We start from the raw sequence: 20,037 nt of genomic DNA, 5'->3' as shown, positions 1-20,037 counted from the left end.
TTATGCAATTTCGATTTATTTATTTATTTTATTTTATTTCATATAATTATAATATGAATGCAATTTATAGTGTTAATTTAAAAATTTCGTGATATTTATTATAATTATATTAGATTTGTAATGAAGTATTAAATGATAAAACTCATTAAAAACTAACTAAGCTCCCTAATATTTTTATAATTAGGGTTATTCTCTCTCTTCTTCTTCAACATCAACTCAAAGGTAAGGTCAATGAAGCAGTACTTTTAGCCCTTTTATTTTTAAAAACCTTATTTTTAGATTTATTTTAATAATAATTTTAAAAACTCAAATTTTGAAAGGCCATCAATATATAATTATCATAATGCAAAAATATTTTTAATTTAATATTTAATCAATGTAATTAAATCTTAGTTAATTTTTAAAATTTTAAAAATAATATAGTGAGATATTATATATTTATTTATTTATTTTATTTATTTTATATTATTTCTGTGATATTTATTATAATTATATTAGATTTGTAATAAAGGGATTAAATGATACTAAGCTCCTAATCTATAATTTGGGATACTCCCTCTCCTTCTTCATCTTTTCCTTCCTCTTTCCTCCCACCTTCACCGCTCCCTCACCGTGTTCTCAAGGCCACAACGAAGAGGTTTATTAATGCTCGACACGCCCTGATCGCAGTACTTGGAGAGGTTCACCAATGCTGCAACGACGAGACAATAGCTTTAGGAAAAGCGCCAATAGCAAAGCAGCGTGCAAAATTAATCAGAATAACTGGATTAGTATGTGGTGGTGGATCCACGAGATATCTTGTTTAATTATCGTTGAATCTCACAGCAGATAGATATCCCGTGTTGACGGGTGTGAGTGAGTTTTCTATATTTTCGTAGCATATATTAAACATTGGCACCTCTTGATTTATTGTTCTTTTTTCAATATGCCATTAGGTCCTTTGTTAATGCACTAGATTCAATTCCATTAGGTCTTCATGAGAATAGTGATCTTTAGCCCATTGACACTAAACATATCTTCTAGTAATATTATAAAATTGTATTTGTTTTGTTTTCTTTTTAATGATAAGAAATTTAAAAACATGCACTTATATTTAGTGTGTTGAGGTGCCTTTATTTGTTGAAGCTACTGTATGCAATAATATATATCAGAGTAATGGCTATGACACTATTTTTCAGAGAAGTTATATGTTATGATGATTTGATGTTCCTTGCTAAGTTACAGCTTATCAAAGTAGTAGTTAGTATTAACAAATGACCGCATCTACTTAATTGACAGCATGCTTGTTTTTGATAAGTGAGTTCCTATTGCATTATTCTCTTTTTGTTCTAATTGTGAATCATGTGTTATTATATTAGGGTCTATGATGTAGGCTTTATTTTGGTGGTTCTATGGTGTTTTCATTCTTGTTTGGTTTTTCCAATTTCTTTCATATTTTTATCTTGGTAAACTAAAATGGTATCTTCTTAAATCCTATCCTACAAAAATTATATATACTTTGATTCCCTAAAGCCAAATAATATTAAAAGACCCATTTTAAAAAATAACAATTTTAGAACCTTATTTTTATCTTTTTACATTTTTATGTTTAATGAAATATAAAAATATCTATGTAAGAGTAAATTTTTCATATGACTAAAATTAATTTTTACTATTTCTCTTGTTACTTATTATTTTGAAGAGAAAGAGTGGATTTCTTTATTTTCAAGCCCGCCCATTAATTACAATGTTAACATTCTTTAGTGGCAGGCTCATTTATAGTTGTATTGTTAGTCGGCCCATTATGAAATAATCTTAATCTTATTTCAAGTACAAATGTACAATCATTTATTGTAATAACTTTATGTACATTATTTTGTGACATTATGGATTTTGTTTTTATTAACGAACAAAATAATGATTAGCCTCATTACACATATGTAAATGATAATTAATTAATTAAGGTTTTCAATACATTGATTAGCCTCTTTCTAAGCGATTTCTTAATAATATTTATGCAATTATGAATGAGTTTTATTCTTTCTTTGTTGTTGGTTTTAAGCAATCATGCCTAAAGGAAAAACTTTGAAAAAACCAAAAGGTAAGAAAAGGGTTGGAGATGGAGTAGTTGAAGAGCCTCCAAGTGCAGCAGCGTGGGAATCATGGTTTAGACCTACTATGTCACATCCGCAAAGTCTACCTTTGATGAACTCTTGGGATGAGTCACAAGCTCCATTAACAGAGGTACCGGAGACCCAAAATCCACATATTAGGAATGAAGCAATTGAGAATATGATCACCCAAGATGTAGAAACAAGGACACGTTCAAGAGGTCCAAATAAAGTAATGCCTACACCAACAAATCCTAATGATCGAGTCCTTATTACCACTTTACATGATGAGTATGTACATTTGCAATTCATCTTATTTTATACTAAATCAAATTTTTAATTAATATAAACTAATGTTTCTTTGTCTTCTTATGATAGGAAATTTATTGAACCTAAAGTTGCTAGGACAATTACAAAATGTATACAACTTAACTTCAATGATGTATGACCAACATAGAAACAAACACCTAATGGTATCAAAGAGGATATGTGGGCAAAATTTCAGGTGTGTGTTTGTTTTAATTTCCTATATACCTTTAAACTTATGTAGTATACAATATATATGCGTTTCAAGAATATGGATTTGATAATCTACGGGAAGAAGTAGGGACTATGAAGAATAATCTACAAAGCTTGGAGGATTCTCATAATGAAATCAAGACATTTTTGTATCGCATTACTGAGATGTTAAATCCTTTAACATTTTGTAGGAATGCTGGATTTTCTCAAATTGGCATGAATGACAAAGACCATGAAGATGAAACCACCGATGGTGAAGATTGAATGTTTGAGTGATTCATAAAACTTGGGTGTTTTATGGTTAATTTTACATATGACTTCTCCTATCATGTTTTTAAATTTGATGAAACATTGAATGTTTTTGTCTTAAACAATGTTGGACTTGTTTCTTTAATGAATAAATAATTTTAGACATTATAAATAGTTTGTGAAATAGCATTTGTAATATATATGTGCTACAGGGAAATAAAACTCGAAAAATGAATTAATAAAAAAATAGTATTATAGATAGAATATTATGGATAATGAAAATAATTAGTGACCAAATTCCATTGGTAATTAGTACCTTTAGTGACGGAATTCTGTGGTGATAAATATTTTCAGTGACGGAATTCCGTTGTTAATGAAAACCATCAGTGTGGAATTCCATGAGTGATAAACACTTTCAGTGACATAATTCCGTTGGTGTTGATAAGAATCAGTGACAGACTTCCGTGGGTGATAAACACTTTTAGTGACAGAATTCCGTTGATGATGAATACCTTCAATGACGGAATTCGTGGATGAAAAGCTTTTAGTGACTGAGTACTCCGTCACTAATACTCAACATCACCAATGCAAATATTTTTACCAACGGAATAGTATTAGCCACTTTTATTATGTACCAACGGAAATTCCCATCCGTGAAAAGTCATAACCCACGGAATTTGATCTTTCAATGATGGAAATTTTTTGTCCCCTGACACACTTGTTTTCTTTTTAGAATTTGTTACAAGCCTCCTATTTCATAGCAAAATATTTTAGTGTGTAGCTATAACTGATTTGTTTCGAAGCAAAGGTGCTACATTTTTAGTTGCGTTTTGGTAACTATAGCAAATGAATGTTTAATTTAGTTACGGATATATTACATTTATAACTAAATCATAAAATATTTGTGACAATAATTTTACTGTGGCAAGTAAATTAAACTTTTAGACACAAACTTTCTCTACTGCAACTAAAATATATTTTTCTATATATATAAATATAATGTAGCTAAAACAACTAATTATTTGCTACCAAGTTAAATTTTCATGGCAAATATTTTATTCTTTTAGACATTGAAAAATAAAAGTTGTAGCAAAATATATTACACTTAGCTACAGAAGTCATAAAATATGTGGCTAACTTTTAGCTATGGCATTTCTTGCTATGAGATTCATCTTTGAAGCTAACGTGTTTAGCTACAGGATTTTGTACTTTTTGCTACAATTTCTTCCATAGCTGTAGATGCATAATGTTGTAGTGATACTACTTGACGTCGTTCCTTTATGAATAGTTCCTCTAGGAGAGCAATAGATGGCGACGTTGCTACGTGTTTACTATAAACTATAAAGATTTGAAGTGTTGACTAGGAAACACTACAAGAAAATTGACTTTTTGCGACCAAATATTTGCGACGGCTCTGAGCAACCCTTGCAAAATGCATTTTTTGCTACCAATATAATTTGTAGTTAAAAAAAGCTATAAGATTTTGCGACGACAATCATAGTCATCGCAAACACTAAAGGCATTTGCGACTATCACTTTCTTTGGTCGCAAATACTATGTTTTTTGCAACCAAGAACAATATCCATCGAAAAAAGTATGAATTTTTGCAACCAAACAAAATTCCCTCGCAAAAACAATGTGTTTTTGCAACCATTCAAAATGCCATCGGAAAAACTACGATATTTTGCGACCAACAATAATGCCCTCGCAACAACAATGAGCTTTTGCAACAAATATTGATGTTCGTCACAAAAACTATAAGCTTTTGTAATGACAATTAAAATCATTGCAAAACCTTTAAGCATTTGCGACTACCACTTTTGTGGTTGCACATACTATAAGATTGTGAGATAAATTGTCATACTAGTCACCAATACTATGATATTTTGCAACCAACAATGATGCATGTTGGAAAGACAATGAGGTTTTGCAACCAACCATAATATGCCCTCACATAACTATGAGCTACTGCCAACAACATTGATTGTCAATCCCAAAAACTATGAGCTTTTGACACAATCACAAAAATTGTCAATAGCAAAAACTTTGAGCTTTTGACACAATCGCCAATATCATCGCTAAAAATATGAATTTTCTGACCACCAATAATGGAATCACAAAACATGCAGCAAACATGGCTAACATCGATGCAATAATAATTATAATAATAATAATTGTTGAGCTTTTAATTCATTTTGTGGTATGATCTTTTAACTTAAACAATAATTCCATCAATAAATATTTTCAACATATACTTAAATTTTATAAAACCTTACACAAATACTGAAGATGAAGTATACTAAAATTTGTTTGAATACTACTAATTTCACGAAACAAAATTAAAAATAATTCAAAAATTACTTTTTCTAGATTCATATAAAAGATTATAATAACGACTAGTAATAAAATGGATATCTTGTGAATAATGTTTCACATCGACAAACTTATATGTTATACTGCATCATAAGACATATAAAATATATCCAAATTCCACAGCCCAATGTGATGGCCTAAGCTGCATAACATCCCAGTCCTAGGCCTAGTCCAAACTTTAAATAGATAAATAAATAAATCTTAACGAAATTTAAAATAAATCAAAATATTTATTAAAAAAATCAAAATAAAACAGTAAACAAATCAATTAGGTTCAACCAATTGATTAGCACTTTAATTAGCACTTTAATTTTATTTTTTTAACTTATTATAGAGTAAATAAGTTTTCTGTTGATATTTACTAAGCATCCACAAAAAATAAAAATATGAAAGGGAAAAGAGAAAAAAGAGACCGAGATAATAGTGTTGAGAGATAATAGAAAATAGTAACAAAGTAACAGTAACTAAACATTGTATGAGTTGTTTGGTTGATTTTCCAATTGTAGAAGATTGGCCCTCATATATATATATATATATAATATAATATCATCAATTTAAGCTCAAAATATATGAATTTTTATTCTCCAAACTCAACCTAGAAAAAGCGTGTTTTACATAAATGCCCAAATATAATCTTGTAATTAGGTAAAGAAAAATAAAGAAAATTGAAATTACATATGAACTATGAAAATTAAAAAAAAAATCTGATAATCTCTAGTTAATTAGATATTTTTATTTTATATGGAAAAAAAACAAATCATAATCGTTGGATGAAGTCAATAATTTTTTTTTATGAAAGTGACATTTTACCAAATTTATGACAATTTATTCAATACTAAATCATAGTTTAATCAACACATATTATGAATTATTAATATTAAATAATTATAATAATAATAATTTAAAATGATAATCAGTCATTTTAATTTAAACTATTTTTCACGTTTAAAAAAAAAAGTTTATCCTCATTTATCACGTGAATATTGCATTTTCACAGGGCCAACGTGCAATTAGCCAAATAGTAGTATATCAAGAGGCCAAGCCCTCGAAATTCCAGCACTCGTACTCGGAGATCGCCGCTTCCTGCGTCGGCGGAGCCGGAGAGATCCCAAGGAGTGCTCGCGATCGCCACCGTCGTCTCTTCTAATGGCGAGAACTATTGATCATTCCATTACTGATCTCACGATCTGTAGCGCATCTAGTGTTTTGTGGAATTTTCATTGAGGGTTTTCGAGATCGGTGATGGATCTGAGCAGGCACAGAAGCCGATAACCAGTCCGGTACCCGTTGAATCGTACCCCAGCCTTTCCGTTCTCATGCTATCCATCGGCCTTGTCCTCATCGCCTCCTTCTTCATGTGAGCCTTTCTCTATTTCGTGATCTATTGATTTTTAATTATTTGTCATAAATTTGATATGCATTGATTCATGTTTTATGGATCCGCACTTAGTTTGTGTCACGGAGAGAATTTCTCATAAAACTAGTGTTTTGATCTGTGGTAATTGTGTTCTAATTCTGGAACTTGTAATATGGGAGTCAATTTGTGATAAAAGAGCGCTTTTTGTTTTGGTTTGCAATGGTGGTAGTAATATATTGTGGACCCTACTCCCTAATTAGATCCCCACCATTAGATATAACCCTAATTAGATTCCCACCATTAGATTTATTTTAAGTAAATCTGTATTTAAATTTTAAATATCATTATTTTATCTGTATTGTTTGATTTAAATTATTGTTTCTTTTATTTTACTTTTTGAGCCACGATCTTCACAACTAAGCCTTATCACGTTGAGAGATCGCGTACTTTGAAATTGATAAGAGAACGCGTCTCTCTTTCTCTTTGATGGATTACCTAGGGGAGATGACGACAAGATCCAGAATAGCAAGCATAACTACAGGTAGGTGATTGTAGAAAACCTACACCTTAGACAAGATTTTCTTTATGCTATCTTCCTTTTTATTATGAATTCTTTTTAAATCCTCAATTATAGTTATTAGGTCTTGTTAGATTATCATCAATTCTAGGAGTTAAGCATAATTTTCAAACCATGTTTACAATTTTTTATTCTGTTTAGAATTTTGTTTTGATAATAAATCTTTTATTGATTTTTTTTAAGCTTATTGTGTTGATCCGTACTCACATCCTTGCCAACATTAAAGCTAAGAAACTTTTTTGTAAAAGGGAATTGCTTGTGGGCCGTGTAGCTTGACCTTTTTGCATTGTTACCCTTACCTATCTTTAATTTTGATGCCTTATTGAATGGTCTCTTAACCTTGGGTGAAATTCATATTATGCCTTCAAAATCTTTTATACGGTTAGGGCAGAGGAATTGTTGATTGATCTTATTTGATAAGTTTCAGATATCTGCTTTTGAAATAGCAGAAATTCCTCATCAATTTTGGAGGTCTTGGAGGCAGAATTTAGAGGACTATTAAATAAGAGAATATTAGAGTTTGATGTTATTTAAGTACCTGCAAAATTTCAAATTTTATATACCTGTATTTTCTGAGATATGATTTTATAAGTAAACTAGCTCGGATGGGATATCTGTGCAGAACATCAAGATTGATGGGAATTTTTGATGGTCATAGAGATTGATTTGGGTAAGGTGAAAAATAGGAAAGTTGTGTATTTTTGAGTTATCTGGTTGTCAGTAAAATTTCATTGCTTTTAGATTTGTAGATTGAGATATATGCATGTTTGAAAGGGATGTGTCAGAATTATAATTCTGCAGAAATAGTTGAAGATTCAAATGAATGTTATAATTTGAGTGGTTATCTAAATAATGTGAATTTCGGATATGTCATTGTCTTAGTTGTATATATTTCTCTGAATCTTGAAATTTATGATTTGGAAAAGTATATGTAAAGTTGTGAAGGATTTAGTACTCAATAGTCATTATGAAATTGTTCATATGTCCTTAGAGTGGATAATTGCAATTGTACCCTCGCAATATCCATATTTGGGAGAGTATAGTGATAGCTTGATCTTTTGCATTTGTATTCTTCTGAAAGCTTTCTTGTAAACCCATGATTATTGTAAAATTCATTTTGTAAATGAAACTAATGGGCTACTTCCCAATATAGGGTATTCTGAGAAACTTGATTCAGTGTGAGATTTGGAGTTTTGGGTGTTAATCAGGTAAGTAATACTGCATATAAATGTATATGTATATATATATATATATAATTTCTGATTATCGACAATTTTGAATTTATTTAAATTCTGAATAAGCATTTAATTGGTGAATTCAGAGGTCAACAATCATAACATCAAACAATATTGCAAAGCTTGGGCGTACCTAGTGCACCAATAGCTACTCAAGTATAACTAATATTAGTTGATGTTATTTGACATATGGTTATATCATGTTAAAATTATAGTTAATGTAATTTGTGTTTTTATGGCATGCTTATTTGATTTATTATAACATTGTAATAGGACTTACGTATTTTTTCTATTGATTATTTTGTTTTATGTTATCTTATTTTATTTTGAAGGGTGGCGCTGATGGACTTAGAGATTTGAGTATTAATTCTCATGAAAATATAACAAAGGAATCTGGAAATATCAATGTAAATGACAACAATGCAATAGCTTCGAGGAAGATTGCGGAAGAGGTGATGATCCTCATGATGACGATGGCGATAATGATGAAGATGGTGATGAAGACGATGACGATGGTGATGGAGATGATGAAGAAGAAGATGATGATGATTGAAAATTTTTACTTTTTTTAACATGTTTAGTTTGCATTGAATCAATATCTTAAATTCTTATTGACTCAATGTTTAATTTTTAGATTTTCATAACACTTTAATTTCTTAGATTTTGACCTATCATTGAATTTTTGTTTTCAATTGAGTAAATGTTCAATAGCAATGGAGTTGATGTTGTATATGTTTATTTTATAAAATTCAGATTCTATTGAAATACAGGCGCATAAAAAATAGGGTAGATGATGCCGAATTTTTCAAAAAAGTATTTGCAACGGACATAATTTGGTTGCAAATTATACTCTTAAGAAAATACTCTTTTGCGACAACTCATAATTTGTTGAAAATAATACCCATTTGCAACGGTTACAATCGAGTAGCAAATAATACCCATTTGCAACGGTTACAATCGAGTCGCAAATAATACCCATTTGCGAGGGCAATCAAATCATTGAAAATGTTAAATGTTTGCGACGGCCATCATTTCGTAGCACATACAACCTTTTGCGATGCCCATCTCGTCGTTGCAAATAATAGTCATTTGCGACCACCACATTTGGTCGCAAATAATATGCTTTTGCAACGGCCTAATACCGATGCAAAAAAAAAGTCGTCGCCATGTTTGTCGCATTATCAATGTTTTTGCATGAAACATCTTATTTTTTGCGACGGCCTTTCCCCGTCGCAATACGTATCATTTGCGAGGGTGCGTTGCAAAAGGTATCTTTTGCGATGGAAGCAGATATGACTAGGGCATGACGGTGAAATGTCAGTTGAAAAAGAGCATTTTGCGACTTTATAATTAATATTTTGCGACGGCAATGGGTCATTACAAAAGGTCAATTTTCTTGTAATGAAAGTTAGCAGTCTCTAGGCCAGAGTTAACGCAATGAAAGAGCATGCCCAGACCCAGAATGCACCTGCTCCACCGAGTGACGGAGGCGCCCTGGAAGTCCCTCCGGTGTAGTCCCTTCCTCCTAAGAAGTGCAAGAAAAAACTTGCCATGAAGCGAAGGCCACTGTTGCCTCCCATGGAGGAGCTAGAAATTACAAACGAGGGGCAAAAAAAAAAAATTTATAAATCAAAGTTTAATTATATTAGAAATTATATAATAACATAAATTAAATTCTATATTTAGTTTTTATAAAAAAAAATAATAATAATAAGTCTTTACATAAACAAGCAGTACAAATGATCAATAAGAACAAACTCGGTGAATCTTCGTCTTTGAAATCAACAAATAATTTCATTATCTACACAATCAACCATATTTTTCTCAATGATTATTACTCTGAGCAATCAACTACAATTGATCCACAATTCTATTAAGTATTCACAATTTTACGGCAAACAAAACATACCAAGAAAGAGATAATAATAATAATAGGACATTAAAAGGTTTATTTTCATATTAAACCCTATAAAATTAAATTATTTCTTCATTTTAAGCTCTAAAAAATTAAATGTTTAGTTTTATATTTCACCCTATAAAATATACATATATATACATTTTTTTTACATTTACAATGCAAAATTCAAATTTTTTTCATATTTAAAAAATATATATTATTAAATATATTTAACTGAAAAGGATAAAGGGTTGCCCCCTTCTTTTCAATGTTGCTCCGCCACTAGTTGTCTCCCTTCCCTCCAAGTGATGCTTCTGACCTTGACAAACCAGTGACGAGGACAACACATCCAATCTTTATCTACAAAAGCTGATTGCTCTAAAGCCCCACTAAAGAAGATTACACGAAAGGGCAAGAAGAAGAAACAAAGGGACTCATGTCTTCTAGTGTCTTCCCCATCGATGAAGACGACTAGGCGAATTTATTTTGGTGAGTGCATTTGTAGTAGAATCACATGCAATTCATAATTTTCTGTTAGTGCAACTGCACTATAATTGGCATGATTTGACACCGAGTTAAGATGATGTAGCATAATTGATGACATGGCAAAGCATGGTGATATGGCAAGGAGTCTTGGCTTGGAGGCAAATATCTTGAAGATCTTGATGAAGCTATTTTTGGTATGTATTACAACTTGAAGACAAGATCATATCAAGACCATATTTAGAGAGATTTGATTGGAGACTAAATATGGATGGAGCTTAATTGAAGAAATACCTAACAATGGTATGATTGAAGGCTATTGTATGTATGATTTGAAGAAACCTTAATGAATATCATGATGGAAGACTATTAAGGATAAGATTTAAAAATATGCCTATTGTTGGCATGATTAAGATGATTGATTGAAGATCTTTCTTGGAAAGATTTGAAGACCAAACTTGGATAAATTGAAGATCAAGTTTGAAAAGTTTCGTGAAGACGCATAAGGATGTGCGCCCCTTGCGAGGGGACTGCGTGGCGAGGAACTGAGGAGGTAGGCTAGTTACCGGTAGTCGGGATCGGGAGATCGGGTAGAAATAAAATCATGGGGAATGACGAGTTTTGAGGAGCATAATTGACAAGATTTTAAACATAAAGAAATAGAAACATATCAATATAGTATATATATTCTCATAACCTTGAAAGAATTCTTAGACCCTGATGAAATACAAAATTAAGAATAACCTCTTACAATTACTCTATTTTCTCTTCCGATATTTCCAATATCTTTGGCAAGCCTTGTTATTTCTAATTTTTTTTGTGAAGCTTTGATTTTTTTATCTCTCCAGAGAATGAATTATTATTATTTTTTTTTTTTTGTGCATTGAATGATTTTGTTTGTTTATTATTTTTTTTCCATTGATTTAGGGATTTGGTGAATATTAAAAAGCAAAAACTAATGATTTAGTAATAAATAAAAAAATGAGGAGTTTATCGGTTAAAAAAATATAATTAATTTTAAATCAAAGATATTAAATATACTTTATCTATAAATTAGTAAAATCTTAAATTTAAATAAAGATATAAATCACTCTCATAAATAATTAAAAAAACATAAAATATTGAGTAAGAAATATTTATTAAAATTGATGAAGAAATAATTTTGTAATAGTTTTTAATTGAATTGTTTTTTTAAGGTTTGTAGTCCCCCTCCCTTAGAATTTCTGGCTCTGCCCCTGCATCTAATATTATAGCATCTTAAAAAAGGGTAAATAACATAAATGGTCACTAAACTATGAGTCAATTCCTATTTTGGTCACTGAAATATAAAAGTTCTATTCGAGTCACTAAACTTATTAAATCTTTCCAATTAAGTCACCCAGGCTAACGACATTAACGGAAGGCTGAGCTGGCTTGCCATGTCACCATTGGCCTAGCCCCGTCAGCAACACCTGCACGCCGTTCATCATCACCATTTCTATCTTACATCCAAACAATTTCTTCATCTCCTTCCAAACTCCTATCTTTCTCTTCTTCTCTATCTTCTCCATCTCCTTCTTTATCTCTTCAACCTTCATCTCTTCCTGCCCCATTATCATCACCTCTTCTTCCTCTCCTTCTCACTACTACTCAACTCATCTCCATTAATGAACACCTCCCTTATCCTCATCTACCCAATAAACAACACTTGAGCTACAAACCTCATTAGCAACCTCTCATTCTGTGTAGCATGTACAGAAGCCTCTTCAAACATTCTCTTGCAACTAAATACTCTACAAACTTCCTCCCTCTCCCTCACTCAAATTGCTATGAGCATCAAAGTATATATCCATCACTTTATAAACTCCATCATAACACCTCCCTAAAGGATCCAACAACACTCTCATTCTATCCATAAACCCCACAAACTCAGCCTTCTCCAAACTACCTTCTCTTACTATCTCTCCTACATACTCCTTTATGATCTCAATCACAACCTCTGTTTCTTTTGCATTTGACTCAGTTTCACTGCTTGCAATGAAGTAACAAACTATTCTCTTCATACACGCTATGTCATGGGTTAAAAGATCTTCAATGGAAACTTCAATGAGCTGCATGACTATCATGAACTAAGGCCCATGAATGCATGCCTTAATTGCACGCACTTCAGTGGCGACATGTAGAATTTGAAGGAGGTTTTATGCACGCATTGATCCTTTCTTGTTTGGTATTAACCCCACAATTGATTCAATGATTTTTCTTTTTTTCTTTTTGTGCATCTCTCATAAATTGAGCTTATTTCCTGGCATAATTTGTTGACATACCAAAAAAGATAGTGACTGATATGATCAGGTGGGATGTTAGAAATTGATGAGTAATTGCATGCTTAAAGAGGGAGAGATAAGCTTGTGATCTCTTCATTGGAGGAAGATGAGGAGAAGGAGAAAAGTCTCCGGCAAGCTGAAGGCTTGGTATCGAGAGAAGAAGGTGGATCGAGAAGGCTAGGATCAACGAAGGCCTTGCTAGAGATGGAATTAAAGGCAAGCATCAATGAGGCCAAGTTGTTTGTGTATGGGAGATAAGTGGTTCATTGCTATTAAATGAGAGGTTGCCAATGAGATTTATAGCTCAAGTGTTGTTTGTTGAGTAGATGAGGATAAGGGAGGTGGTCATTATTGGAGATGAGCTGAGTAGTAGTGAGAAGGAGAGGAAGAAGAATGTGATGATAATGGGGGAGGAGGAGATGAAGGTTGAAGAGATGAAGAAGGAGATGGAGAAACAGAGAAGAAGAAAAAGAGATGAGTTTAGAAGGAGATGGAGTTATTTGGATGTAAGAGGGGGATGGTGATGATGAACAGTGTATGGGTGTTGTTGACGGTGCGAGGCTAATAGTGAGGTGGCAAGCTAGCTCAGCCTTCCGTTAACATTGCCTTTCTAAGTGACTTGATTGGAAGGATTTAATAAGTTTAGTCACTTGAATATAAATTTTTTTACTTTAATGACTAAAATAGAAATTGACGCATATAGTTTAGTGACCATTTGGATCATTTACCCTAAACTTAAATGATAATTTTCAGATAAAACTCAATAATGATAAAAAAATATTATTATGATAGTAGTTGGTATGTTTGATTATGCTTTATAACTTAATGGCATAAACATCATAAAGAAACGAAAACAATTACTAGTCTTTCTTCCAAATCTATGTCAACTATGCCTGTTCTAATTTCGCTTTTAAGTAGTTGTACAAAATAGTGATTAGAAGATTCAATTGATAAATTATTTCAAATTTAAATAATTAGAATAAAGATTAATTAATTTAAGTTTTGAAGTAGACTTGTATTAATATTATTTAACTATAGTAGTGGATCTTTAATTATTAAACAAAATCAATTTCATGGCGTTGTTGGAGTCTTGGAAGACAAAAGCATTAAAAATGTATATATTCTTAATTAATAGCTTTTCAATAAAATCATAGCTTACTTATAATATTCCTCAAAGAAAGTTTCAATGCCTTTTGGTTGTCGGCCTTTTAGTCGGTACCCTTTTCAACAAAATCATAATTTTATGATAGATGCCCTGTATTCTTGATAAGGCAATCAAATTGTCAATGGGGCAATTATTCTTGAATAATTTTGTTTCAGGAGGATTTTATTTTTAAAGACACAAAACATTTTTATAATCATTTTTTAATATATATATATATATATATAATCAATTATGTTATATATATTCAATAAATCTTATTTGATTTTTACGTAATTTATTACAAAGTTTTTTTTTTAATTATCTTCCTCCGACCTTCACTCTTTATTAAATATAATTTTTCAATAATTATCTATTTATTCTCTCGCAAACAATTACCATCCTTTATGTACTTTTCTATTTCCTTTACCTTCCTCAAATCTCCCCCATTTATTAAGTGTATTTTTTTAATAACTATATATTTATTCTCTACCTCACAAAATACTTTTTCTTCTTTTATTTTCCTCCAACTTCACCGTGTATTAAATGTAATTTTTAACAATTATCTATTTATTACCTCAAAGAACCCTCTCCAAAACAAAATGAGCACCTACACTCTTATTTGAGTGGATTTTAGGGTTTGATTTTCTATTTTTTGTGAAAGAAATATCCTATGTAAAATATCTGATACCAATAGATTTAAAGGCAATTGGTGTTCTTTATTTTCTCTTCTAATTGCATATTTATTTGAAAATTTTGCCAAATTAATTTGTTTGGATTCTTTTTTTAAAGTTAGATGGGTATTTTTTTTAAAAAAAATGTTATTAAGATATATTCTTGTGTGATTATATTTTCTTCGCAATTAAGCAGTGTAAAATACTAACATTCTAGTATATGATTATATTATATCATAAATTTTTAATCAATTTATATATATATATATATATATAATTTGGCTTTTTCAGCATGGCAGCACCATATCAATCATGAATTTGAATTAATAACGAATAATAAGTTTGAAATTTCATTTTATCCCATAGTTCATGACTTTCTTCAATGTAACCTTGCTCAGTTTTTCAACATTAGGTTGAGAATATATCTATTCACTAGCGTCATTCCACTAGTGTGAGGTTTTTAAGTGATACCCTTGAAAAATAATAAAATTACTTGTCGCCAGCATATATTTTTGTTTATTTACACAAAAAAAATGTTATCAAAGAATAGAAAAATACAATGGTGCATTAATTACGCTCACTTATTGACCCCCTAATAGATCCCCTGCTTTGCAACTATGAAGAAGAGAGAAAAAAAGCATCCTATGTAAATAAAAGGAATTGCTACAATATTTATTCAATGGTCTATAATATATACACGATACTATAAAAATAGTGTTGATTCAAATATTCGACTTTAATTTATCCATTCACCATTCAAGATAACAACCAACTACACTCACCACTATTTTCTATTTAGGATGTTATACTTTTTCATAGATTATTAGTCAATCTCAAATTTAAATTTATTTAAAACGTTGTATTTTTATAAAATGTATTTATAATACGCAATTAAAAAATTTTAAAATATATGATTTTTTTAATGAAGAAACTATGAGTTTTATATTAAAAAAATGCATTGTGGAAAGAGATTATATATAAATATGAAAATTTAAATTAAAAAAAGTGCAAATCCTTTCTATTTAGGTAAGAAAATTATATAAGCATGCACGCCTAACTATTTCTTTAAAAACATTTTTACAAAATTTTTCTTTATTTTTCTCGTTTTTAGAAAACTTTCTTAAAACTGTTTTCTCAAAATATTTTGATTTTTTAAGGTTAGAGCGTTTTAAATTAATAGTTATATGTATACATCAAATACTCACTTTTCAAATTGCTTATATGCCAAAAAAAATAAATCCTGATTTACAGTATACATAAACAATTTATGTTATATATATATATATATATATTGCAGTCATTTTATTTATTTATTTATTTTTGAAAATATGTGTTAAACCTTAATGTTTATAAAATTGGAATAAATACCAAAATTTATTATATAGTCAATATATATAAATATGAATAATATTATGTTCAAATGCAATTTGAGTTATTATTAATTTTTAGATGATTAAATGTAAAAAATATAATTTAAGTTATTATGTTTCATAATGTGAGCATAATATTCTACTTTTTACAAAATGACAAAATTATCTTTATCTTAAGATATCAATCATATTTTGATACTAATCTAGTATATTTTTAATATATGAAAATATCAAATATATTTTAACAATGTAGTTATAAATATTATTATTATTATTATTATTATTTGATACGTATATACTTATAAATATAAATTTAGGTAAGTCATACCAACAAAGGTTTGGATTATAGGTGATTTTAATATTTTGTCAGAAAAAAAGAGAAAATAGAAGAAATGAAAGTAAAAAGATAGGGAAGAATGATTCAACCTTTGTTTGAATAGTAAAATTTTAATGAAGAAAAAAAAGAATTATTTGATAAACTTTGTCGAGCTAACGAGGAAAAAAATGATATATAATAAGATGATTTACTAATTATAATTTTATTATATCAATGGCAGTTTAGTTTATTGGCATAGAATTTTTTGCATGAGGCATTTGTGTCTTTACTATAAAGAGATTAGTTTAAATATCAACTCAGTTCACGCAGAGTGATGGCATGGATGTTGTTGAGCTTGCTCTCTTGTTTTTTACTTGTGCATGTTCTTAACACATGATTTATTCACATTTATCAAAACAATAAAAAAATTAAAATTTTGTTATCAAATAAAAAATATTACTCATTCCTATCGAATGGATGAAATATTCACACTTTGAATATACAGGTTTACCATCACAATTTTTAACCTGCATATGAAGCATAGATATTAAACAAAAATAGAAAAGGATGAGTATAGTTGTGATGCTTTGGTAGCTATAGTTTCTGTAATTAATTAAAAAATTAAGCACATTATAGATTTTTTAAAAATTATAAAATTAAGGATCATTTTATATCTTTCTCTGCTTAAAAGGATTTGAATCCTATTTTTCCTAATTTATTCATATTTATTAAAATAAATAAAAATTAAAGCAACTTCCTGTCCCAAACAGGATGTGTGCAAATAATCCACGCCTCTGCAATACATACTTGTTCAACAATGGTGGTATTCCTAAAATAAAAAATTAAATAGATAAATAAATAAATAAAAAGTGGAAACCTATGGCATGACGTCATCAAAGAGACATCATATTTAGGCCGTCAATGTCATGATTTGGAAGTCAATTACCAATAAAAGACAACACCGACTTAGAAGTTATAACACCTTTAGATGATTGCAATTGACTATAAGATCTCAAGTTATCTTATCTTCAAACTTTTCTAGAAAAAATAAAATAAAATTTGAGGACCACGTTAACCATTTTTTAATTTATTTGAATCCAAAAAATACATTGGTAATAAATATTTTTTTTAAAATTTACAAAACTGTTTTTTCATATTCATGTTTTACTAATTAACTATGATAATTGCTTAGCAAACCAGAGTCTACTCCTTATATTCTTTGTTAACATATCACCTACTTGTTCTCTATCGGATTGAGAACGCAATTGAAGATGAGGACTTGTATTTTAATTCTCTTTAGTTTTGTTAAGTCAGTTTAGTTTATAAAAGTAGTTTGTGTGATTTATTCTAAATTAAAAAAAAAATCACCACTGGGTAGTCATTAATTATTAATTTCGTAATTCTTTTTATTAATTAAAATCACTACCTCATATTTTAGTGATTTAAGAAATGTTTATTTGGAGAAGTGATAGAAGTTATTGTAGTGGATTCACTTCTCACTCTAATTATATGTTTATTTGTCTTAAAATAAAAAACTAAAATAATTTAATATTTTATCGAAAACAGGAGAAGTAAAATTTTATATAAACTCACTTTCTCAAATTTTTCACAGTATTTACTTTCCGCAAAAAAAATACTAAAATTATTAGAAGTGAAAATAACTTGTCGGTCACTTTCTTACATTTTTCACTTCATATTCCACCTTAAAAGCAGCAAATTATCAATGCAAATGCTTATTTGGATGATGCCATGCATGGTCAATGAAAAAAGGAGTGAGAAATGGGAGCTCACATTTTCCATTCTAGTGTCTCTCCGATTTTCATTCCATGGGAACACAGTCTAAGTTTGCCAATGACTTTCACAAAAAATTTGTTAGTGGACAATGTAGATATTTATGGGGCTAACTTTGTCTTTCATTTTATTAACAGTTATGTGTAGAAAAATATCTGAGAAAATCACATGTATATTTTAATATAAAATGATATTTACATGTATTCTAATAAATAATACAATTATGTATGTCTCACAAATATTTTTTTTAATACATAGACATTGGTGGAATTATTTTATACATTATCTAAAATTGAAGTCCTTTAAGATATTCATTGTTTTTTTATTCTTCTTTCTTCCATTCTATCAAATTTAACTTTTAGTTTTTCATTTTTTTCTCTTCTAATCTACCTCCCAATTCAATCTCAAATCATTATTAACATAGTTATTATAACCAACGACTTTTTGGATCAATTGATATCGGGTCCCTTGCGTAGGGTGTTTATTTCAAAAATGACCCGAGATTGAACTCTCATATCCTGCGTAAGGTGAGAGTATGTGGGTCGGAGTTGAGCTTGCTCCCCACAAGTGCACATCCCTGGGGTTCGTGATTCATCGTCTTTCTAAAAAAATAATAGTTGTTACAAAAGAAGAATCAATAAAGAAAGAGAAAAACACTATTTATTCACAAATAATTTTAACCTCATTAAATCAAATAAATAAGAAAATATTTAAAATAATTTTTAACTTTTTAAAAAGATATATATGTAATTTTTTTTTTTTTGAATTTAATGTGGAGTAGGACTTCTATATTTTAATTAAATTTCTCGGAAATCTTACTTTACAAAAAAGTTTAAGAAACAAATTCAAAATAGAAATCTCATGTCTCATTTTCACAAACAAACACTGGGAATGAAGTCATCCCCACTCATTTGGTTGAAATAAACCCCCTATATTATTATTTTATAAAAAATCCACTGTTTTGCTTGGGATTGCTTCCCATTCAAGAATAGGTTCTTTTGTCATTTACACCTTTGTCTATCATAGACTAGATGCACGTGTCCCCAACCAATTTGCCCTACCATTTTCCACTAAATTCATATGCTAGAATTGGTCACATTAACATGTTCATTGTTTACCAAAGTCACAAATAAATAAATAAATCCGTATTATTAAGCTCATACTTTATTTATTTGAGGGACTCTCTGAACTCAAAGTCAATTTTAATAAAACCTGCCTGCACTCGTCACAGAAGAATATTGAGATCCCGACACACTTGGCAAGAACTATGCATTGTAGAAGAGACGTTTTACCCCTGATCTATTAGGGCGTTCCAATCTCGGGATGCCACCCAAGAAGACAAGATTGGGAAATTCTTATTAGTAAGGTGCGGAATAGACTAGTAGCCTGGAAATCCAAACTTCTTCTCTTGGGGACGCCTAACCCTTGTAAATTCTGTATTGTACGCTATCCCAATTTATTGGATGTCCATATTTAAGTTGCCTTGTTAGGTAATCAAATCGATTGATGCAATTCGTCGGGATTTCCTTTGGTCCGACCCTGATAATCATCACTCGAAAATGAGACTGGTTGGCTAGGAGAGACTTTGCAGGTCTAAAGAACAAGGAGGGTGGGGAATCCTAAACCTGACTACTTTTAATGATGCCCTCCTGGGAAAATGGT

At 29.9% G+C, this 20,037-nt stretch overlaps 1 long non-coding RNA gene across 2 annotated transcripts; it reads left to right on the top strand.

Moving 5' to 3' along the window:
- The first annotated feature begins 6,549 nt into the window (after window positions 1-6,549).
- On the top strand, window positions 6,550-9,130 carry LOC120274011. Of its 2 annotated transcripts, none has more exons than XR_005540675.1 (3): window positions 6,550-6,588; window positions 8,319-8,373; window positions 8,733-9,130. It is a non-coding gene; the product is annotated as an uncharacterized LOC120274011 (long non-coding RNA). The 2 variants fall into 2 exon arrangements; XR_005540676.1 differs by lacking the exon at window positions 6,550-6,588 and adding an exon at window positions 6,646-7,129.
- Window positions 9,131-20,037: the final 10,907 nt, after the last annotated feature.

The sequence above is a fragment of the Dioscorea cayenensis genome, chromosome 12 (assembly GCF_009730915.1).
Source record: "Dioscorea cayenensis subsp. rotundata cultivar TDr96_F1 chromosome 12, TDr96_F1_v2_PseudoChromosome.rev07_lg8_w22 25.fasta, whole genome shotgun sequence".
In the NCBI taxonomy this organism is placed as follows: Eukaryota; Viridiplantae; Streptophyta; class Magnoliopsida; order Dioscoreales; family Dioscoreaceae; genus Dioscorea; species Dioscorea cayenensis.
The sequence above is the reverse complement of the archived record's forward strand: the minus strand, read 5'-3'. Positions and strand labels throughout refer to the sequence as shown.